Here is a 7,590-nt window from a genome sequence, read left to right as displayed (position 1 = left end):
ATTAAAAGACCAAAATTCTCAGAATAATTTTGAGATTCACCAAAGGAGAAATACCTAATTTATGCATGTAATATTTGATATCTTTCCTCAAAATGAAATCAGAAAATTGATTCCATCTATTCTTATTCCCTCTTGCCTTTGAAACTGGGGAGATTATCACTGAAATGTATTCCTAGAAGTAATTATTGTCAGAGATAGGTTCTTATTGATTCTTCACTTTCACTGAGTTAAAGAGAAGAGACATCCAAATTCTCAAAGAACTGTAGATTTAGAGGACTAGATCTGCAAGAGACCTTACTGACACTCCATCCAATCAACCCAATTTATAGATGAGAAAGTGGAGAGCCAGAAAAGCAAAGTATTTCATCACGATATTAGGGAAGGTGGACCTCTCCAGGGGCCTAATTCCCTCATATCCAGTGCAAAGCTCTTTCCAATTACACAGATGTTTCCATGGAGTGAGATGGTCTGATTTTAAGTTCTGGTTCTAACATGGATTAGCTACGTAGTTGAGCTTAGTCGTATTACTTGTGTCTCTAAGCCTTAGTTTACTCATCTTCATGAGTTATTATGTGTACTTGGCACATAGTCAACGCTCAGAAAATGTTAGTTATTGCTGTTGTTGCTCATAGAAGAAACCCAAATGTGACTGCAGTGTATACATTCTCCTAAATATGCGGCATTCGACATTTTATAAAACTCTAAGGGATGTCATAACAGGGTGGAACTCATTGTCTGGCAGCTTTCTGAAACATTCTGTAGTTTCCCTTAAAACCAAGAACAAGAAGTTTGATGGTAGGAAAGTAAAATGAGACCAACAAATGTGTTCCCGAGTCACTAGTCCTGACCAACGGTTATATACTTAGCTATGGCTGCCAAGATCCCTCAGAACGGTACCTTTGGGAGGCACAGTAAAAACCAGTTATAAATGGATTGATTAGAGTATGGATGATCACCAAAAAGGGAGACTACCTCACATATAAAGAGGTGTAGACATCAGCACAATGTAGCGTAAGCAAAATTGACTTTATCGGCAGACATATTACATCATTAAATCACTGTGTTCTTGTAGTCAGTTCTTTTTGCAAAAGATATGATTGCGAAATCATATCTCTAACATTTCATATTTTCCTTTGTATTTATCTCACTCAAATTCATCTTGATTAACGCTCATTATTTCGAACTATCAAGATCATTTTAGACAATGGTTTGGCATCCAGCGTTAACTATTCATCCCAGGTTTATCTGAAAATTCATCTTCGTATCTTTATGTCTCCATCTGAGTATTTTCATATTATTTTATATCAACCTTTAGTAAATTTATTGGGGTGGCACAGATTAGTAAAATTATATATGTTTCAAGTGTACATTTCTATATCATCTACATATTGCATTGTGTGTTCACCACCCAGAGTGAGTTCTCCTTCCACCATCATATATTTGACCCCCTTTACTCTCCTCTACCATCTCCCCACTCCCCTTACCCTCTGGTAACCTGAATGCACCCAACTCATCTAAGTATCTTTATATTTAACAGACTAGAGTAGAAGGTAGGAATACTGTGGGACATCTAAATCTGCTCCCATCACATAAATATTGATATGGTCCACTATTTATGTGCTTTAGATATAGCAATTCAAAACACCTGCAAATCTACTTAAATGTACAATTATCCAGTTCTTATATTATACTCTTTTAATTAAGACAAAGTGATAAAGAATCTAGTTTTTTCCCCTACAGAAATAACAGGGATGCTAACCCACCATGAATTTCCTCAAACATATTCATAGTTGCTAAAATAGCGACTAATTGATAATCACCAATCACTTTAAGGTACCTCAGGTTAGGTTCCTTTTCCTGAAACTCTTTTATTTAGTCTCAATATTTGTTTTGCTAACTTAGAATAACAGAAAAATTTTTGGAGTATACTAAATTCTTCAGGTTTAATTTTTATTGAAATCCAAATACACAATCTCTGTGAATAAGCAAATGACTGAAAGTATTACTGGTCAGGTTCACATACAGGAAATAATTTTACACTCCATCCAGTCTAGCTGCCCAACACAACACTAGATTATTCCATGGAGTACACATCAGGTAAACAGCATAAGATCCTATTACACAGTTCTCAAAGGAAGTATTTAAATTCCTCAACATCATTCTGATTCAGTAAATAAATGAGAGTCCTAGTAATCTGAGGAATTTTCTGCTCACATGGAGGCTTGCTTGTTCAACAATCTCTCTGGGAGTTTCAAGACACCCATCTGCAGCTGTTCTACTTTTTACTGGGTTTTATGAAACACATGCTTCACAAAGAAAAAACAATCTGCTTATTCAGGTGCAGAATAATACTGCAGCATACTTCATGAAAGGAAAGAGAAAGTCACCACCAAAAAAGAATGTGGTTTTCTGGGGGTCAGTGTAAGAATTATATAACAACCCATTTCCTGTCATTATTAAAAGCCTCAATTTATAAAAGGAATGCAACTTAATCATGATATACTGATGCATTTATATAGGCTTCAGAAGTGTTATCCGAAACCCAAAGGAATTTCTGTGGTTACTGGTTTTTTTTTTAGTTATGTGTACCAGTTATTTCTTTTGTCTCTCAGCTACAAATATATCCTTTTGTATTCTACAATGCTGGGCTGGAACTCTGTAAACTCTATTTTCCAGAATCCCTTCCCACTTGACTTCCTGTTATATTCAACTAATAGAAGACACTAGACAGAGATTGGAAAGCAAGGGTAAAGACTGTGTTTTTGTTTCTTGCCCCAACATCAGCAGTTCCTTTCAGTTTAATTTCTTCTTGGTATTGCTAGAAGCAGCCTCACTGTGCCTACTGAAAGGTACTAGAAGTAGCCAGGTGTTCCCACCCACTCAGACATCTGAGCTGCAGCTATGTAGAGTCATTGCTCTGAAATCCTAGGTTACCAGAAACAGCTGGGTGGTAACCTAGACTGAGTAACAATTCAGCCAGTCCCCTCCTTCCAGCTTCTAGGTTATGATTACCCCAATCTCTTCCCTTTTATATTCTCAGATTTAGAGGTGCTAGATGCATCTTACAGCTACAATCTTTGGGTCACCTGTTTTCTTTTTGCTCTTTTTCCCCCTTTTTGCTATGTGAGGCTTCCAACACCTGTATACAAATTCTCTATATTAAATTTCTTCTGTTGAATACCTAGTGTAGTTTCTGTTTAACTAACTGGATTATAACTGATATATTATTAAAATAATGCTCCCAAAACCATTTTTGAAATATCTCTTCTTGATAACAAATAGCATTTGTGCACATTTATCTCTTGAAAAACAGGGGACATTCAATAACTGCAAGTGGCCAAGTTACTGAAATGATGATTTGAACCCTAAAAATGAAAACAGGCATACTTATTCAGCAACTATAAATATCTGCTGAAGGGAAATAATTTTGTTAAAGAAGACTCTGTAATAAAGTTTGTTCTTGCTGATTATGCAAATATTTTGCCAATCAACAAAATGTGTTGGCCACCCATCATGAGGACTGAGCCCATACTGATGGTTTGGGTCCATACAAGCAATTAGAAGATGAAACTGATGGAGACTGATGTTTGGTAACTGCTTATATGTGCTAGCTGAGCACTTTCAACGTGTTTCTTTACTTCATCATCATAGAAGTCTATGAGGTAAATAGCGTCAGGGAAGTCTATAAAGTAAATATCATCTCCTTTACAGAAGAGAAATACAGGCTGAATAGGATAAATTACTGCCCAAGGTCACATAGCTAATATGAGACAGAGGGAGAACTTTAATGCATAGGTCTTTGACCGCTTGTATCATACTCCCTTCCTGATTAGAAGCCATGATCTCTGGCTTCAATAACTTTATAGGCCAATCACACTGTCATAAAAAGTACTTGATCTCTACAAAGTTAAATATGTACGTTTATAGTTATCAATAGTTGTGGAGAGCAAAGACTTGATCATTTAGTTTGTGGCCATCACACATTATAAACTCTCAGATCCAGTTTTACAAGGTAAAATCAAAAGGTGAAAGAGTGGGGTTTCGGCGTTTCGCGCAATGCTGCGGTCAGGAGACCTGGAGCTGACGCTGGGACACTTGAATTAGCTTTAGCAAAAGAGATATGGAGGAGCTATAGAACATTGAGGATGAATTCAGGAAGACCCGAGACCATGGAGAACTTGCTTGCTCTCTGCACTATTTTCCAAGGAGATGTTGCTGTGGTGACGGACTATGGAGCCTTTATCAAAATCCCAGGCTGTCGGAAGCAAGGTATGGTCCATTGAACTCACATGTCATCGTATCGTGTGGATAAACCCTCTGAGATAGTAGATGTTGGAGACAAAGTGTGGGTGAAGCTTATTGGCTGAGAGATGAAAAATGATAGGATAAAAGTATCCCTCTCCATGAAAGTTGTCAACCAAGGGACTGGGAAAGACCTCGACCCCAACAACATTATAATTGAGCAAGAAGTGAGGCAGAGGCGGTCCTTACAGGATTACACAGGGCAGAAGATCACCCTCGCCCTCGAGGCTGTGCTGAAGACTACCTGCAAGAAGTGTGGCTGTAAAGGCCACTTTGCAAAGGATTGTTTCATGCAACCAGGTGGGACCAAATACTCTCTGATAGCTGATGAAGAAGAGGAGAAGGAAGAGGCAAAGGCAGCAGAATTTGAAAAGCCTGACCCCACAAAAAATTCTTCTAGAAAAAGAAAGAAGGAAAAGAAGAAAAACATAGAGACAGGAAGTCATCTGACTCTGACAGCTCAGACTCTGGGAATGATACAGGCAAGAGGGCAAGGCACACATCGAAAGACAGCAAGGCAGCAAAGAAGAAAAAGAAGAAGAAGCGCAAGAAGAAACACAAGGAGTGAGAGTGCAAATAGTAGAGGGGGTGGTTGAAGGAGAAGGAACCAGGAGCCTTGTGCCTTGCATCCCTGGCTCCTAGAAAGACTCAACAGTGAGAATATGGCCTCCCACCCCATGATTTCTCTCCCATGGGAGATGGCTTCCCTTCATGCAGCAGGCAGGTTTGGGAGTTAGATGTCAAAAGCATCTGCCTGAATGAATTGTTTCCTTATCACTCCTGGTCCCTCTGCAAGTGACCCCCTGCAGCTCACCCATTGGTTCATCCACTTCCTTATTCAGCAGGAGGTCCTGTTACCCTCTCCAGCTGCCACTGCCACAGCCTGATTCCTGAATAGGAGTCCAGGTTAGAGCCACAGTTACTGCTGTGGAGGTGAGCCTGACTGTAATTGAACAGTGACTGGCCCCTCCCTGTTCGTTTGCCCTGGGCTGGTTGATGGGTGATCTCTGCTGCATCCAACACAGGGGCGGAGGGAGGGAGAACATGGTAAGAAGTGGTGCTCACTTTTTCCATTCCCCCTAACATGATTGGACTATGCTAGAAGTGACAGCCAGTGGTCACAGCCAGAAAACCATTGTTTGCAGTGACCGAGCTTGTGTGTGACATTCCACCAGACCACGGAACCAGACAGCTCAAGCCAAGATCATTGCTTTACTTTGTATTTGCTACTGTGTGCATCAATTGGTTTCACTTCAGGTTTCTGCTTAAATTCCTGGCACTAAATGCAAGCGTTTGGTTTAGAAAAAAAAAAAAAAGGTGAAAGAGTTAGAAAGTTATAAAGAAATAATTTAATACATCCTTCTGCTATCAGACAAGTCTTCACCTAATGCCCATGATAAAGTTATATAAACAAAAAAGAAATAATTAGTAGGGGAAAAGGAAGATAAAACACTGAACAATTTAATTGGATTTTGTTGAAGTAAGAAATGACAGACTAAACAATAAACAGGGAAATGGTACACTTATCTGGGTAGAATAGAAATAATAGCTGATCAGGGACATAGACTCGGGGATTTCAAATCCCATTTTGTCACTGACTCACTTGGTAACATTTGACAAGTTATAAACCGCCTGCTTTTTACTTCTCCCAAAAGAAAACAGAGGGAAGATAATATAATAGTAACGCTGAATAGCACAGGATCATTGTGAGGAATAAGTATTTAAAGAAATTATTATAAAGTACTTAGACAAGATCAAATACTACATAATAATACAGTTTAATATACAAAATTATCTAAATTTCCAGGTTACTGTAATGATCTATCTTTAAATTGGTGGTTTGAAAAGGGAAAGATGCTATTAGGCTGGTGCAAAAGTAATTGTGGTTCGAAAGGTTAAAAATATTTGCAAAAACCGCAATTACCTTTGCACCAGCCTAATATATATATAATTGTGTGAGGAATTTATTTCTATTTGCATTCCAGTCCTTCCAATAGAAAAGTCTGGCTTATATAGGTATAAACAAACAAGAATTGTACAAATATTCGGTTGATCCAGTTCTTCCGAGGCCATTGGGGTAAGCTTTATTGAATCAGATACCCTGAATGTTAAGTTTTGTCCAGCACAGTCTCATTTCTACAAGCAAAGTCGAAGACTGTATGAATACACTAAGAATATCTGTGAAAGTTTTATATGAGGGATCCAGGATACTTCAGCAGGCGCATAATATGCTGGCAGGGATAAAGTATCACACTGGAGGGAATAAGTTAGTTGGCATGCAGGCAAGTCCTCGACAAAAATAGTAGCACCAAAGAAATGGATAATTATAATCTGAACTACAATATAAACAAATCTTAACTGAAACGTAAGCCTAAAGCAAAATGTAAGACCCAACACTCAATACAACTCACTGGATTCAGAATCTAGCATAATTTTAGACAGATGCTGAAATGTAGCAGGTGGTATAATCTGCAAGAATGGGCTAATGGCATGAATTTAGATACAATACCATGTTTTCCAAAAAATAAGACCTGTACCAGACGGTAAGGGGGTTGGGGGGTGGGAGATCAGGGTAAGGGGGATCAAATATGTGGTGATGGAAGGAGAACTGACTCTGGATGGTGAACACACAATGGGATTTATAGATGATGTGATACAGAATTGCACACCTGAAATATATGTAATTTTACTAACAATTGTCACCCCAATAAATTAATAATAAAAAAAAAAAAAGACCTGGCCAGACAATCAGCTCTAATGCATCTGTTGCAGCAAAAATTAATATAAGACCCGGTCTTATTTTACTATAAGACCCATTCTTATATAATATAAGACCAGGTACAATATAATATAATATAACATAATATAATGCAATATAATATAATATAATATAATACCGGATCTTATATAATATACCGGATCTTATATAATATAAGACCCAGTCTTATATTAATTTTTGCTCCAAAAGATGCATTAGAGCTGATTGTCTGGCTAGGTCTTATTTTCGGAGAAACACGGTAGTAGCATATTTTGAGAAATAGGGTTGCATCTAGGGAAATCTATAAGATAGGAAGATGTGCAACCAAGGACTCACTTCTGGGAAATAAAGCTAGTTTTGTAAAGGTAGAAAATCAGGCCCTGATCAATAAGCCGGGACAGAAAGCTTTGTGTCTCCCTTGATCTACAAACCTGAGAGACTCAAGTCTACAGATAGATAAACCTCTAACCTCTCAATGGGAGATCAAAAGGATTAGATTCCAAAAGCATCACCAAGGTATTGAAAATGCC

At 38.1% G+C, this 7,590-nt stretch overlaps 1 pseudogene; it reads left to right on the top strand.

The window, feature by feature from the left end:
• The first annotated feature begins 4,074 nt into the window (after nucleotides 1-4,074).
• On the top strand, nucleotides 4,075-4,870 carry LOC117027207 (nucleolar protein of 40 kDa-like; annotated as a pseudogene).
• Nucleotides 4,871-7,590: the final 2,720 nt, after the last annotated feature.

This window comes from Rhinolophus ferrumequinum, chromosome X (genome assembly GCF_004115265.2).
Source record: "Rhinolophus ferrumequinum isolate MPI-CBG mRhiFer1 chromosome X, mRhiFer1_v1.p, whole genome shotgun sequence".
In the NCBI taxonomy this organism is placed as follows: Eukaryota; Metazoa; Chordata; class Mammalia; order Chiroptera; family Rhinolophidae; genus Rhinolophus; species Rhinolophus ferrumequinum.
The sequence above is the reverse complement of the archived record's forward strand: the minus strand, read 5'-3'. Positions and strand labels throughout refer to the sequence as shown.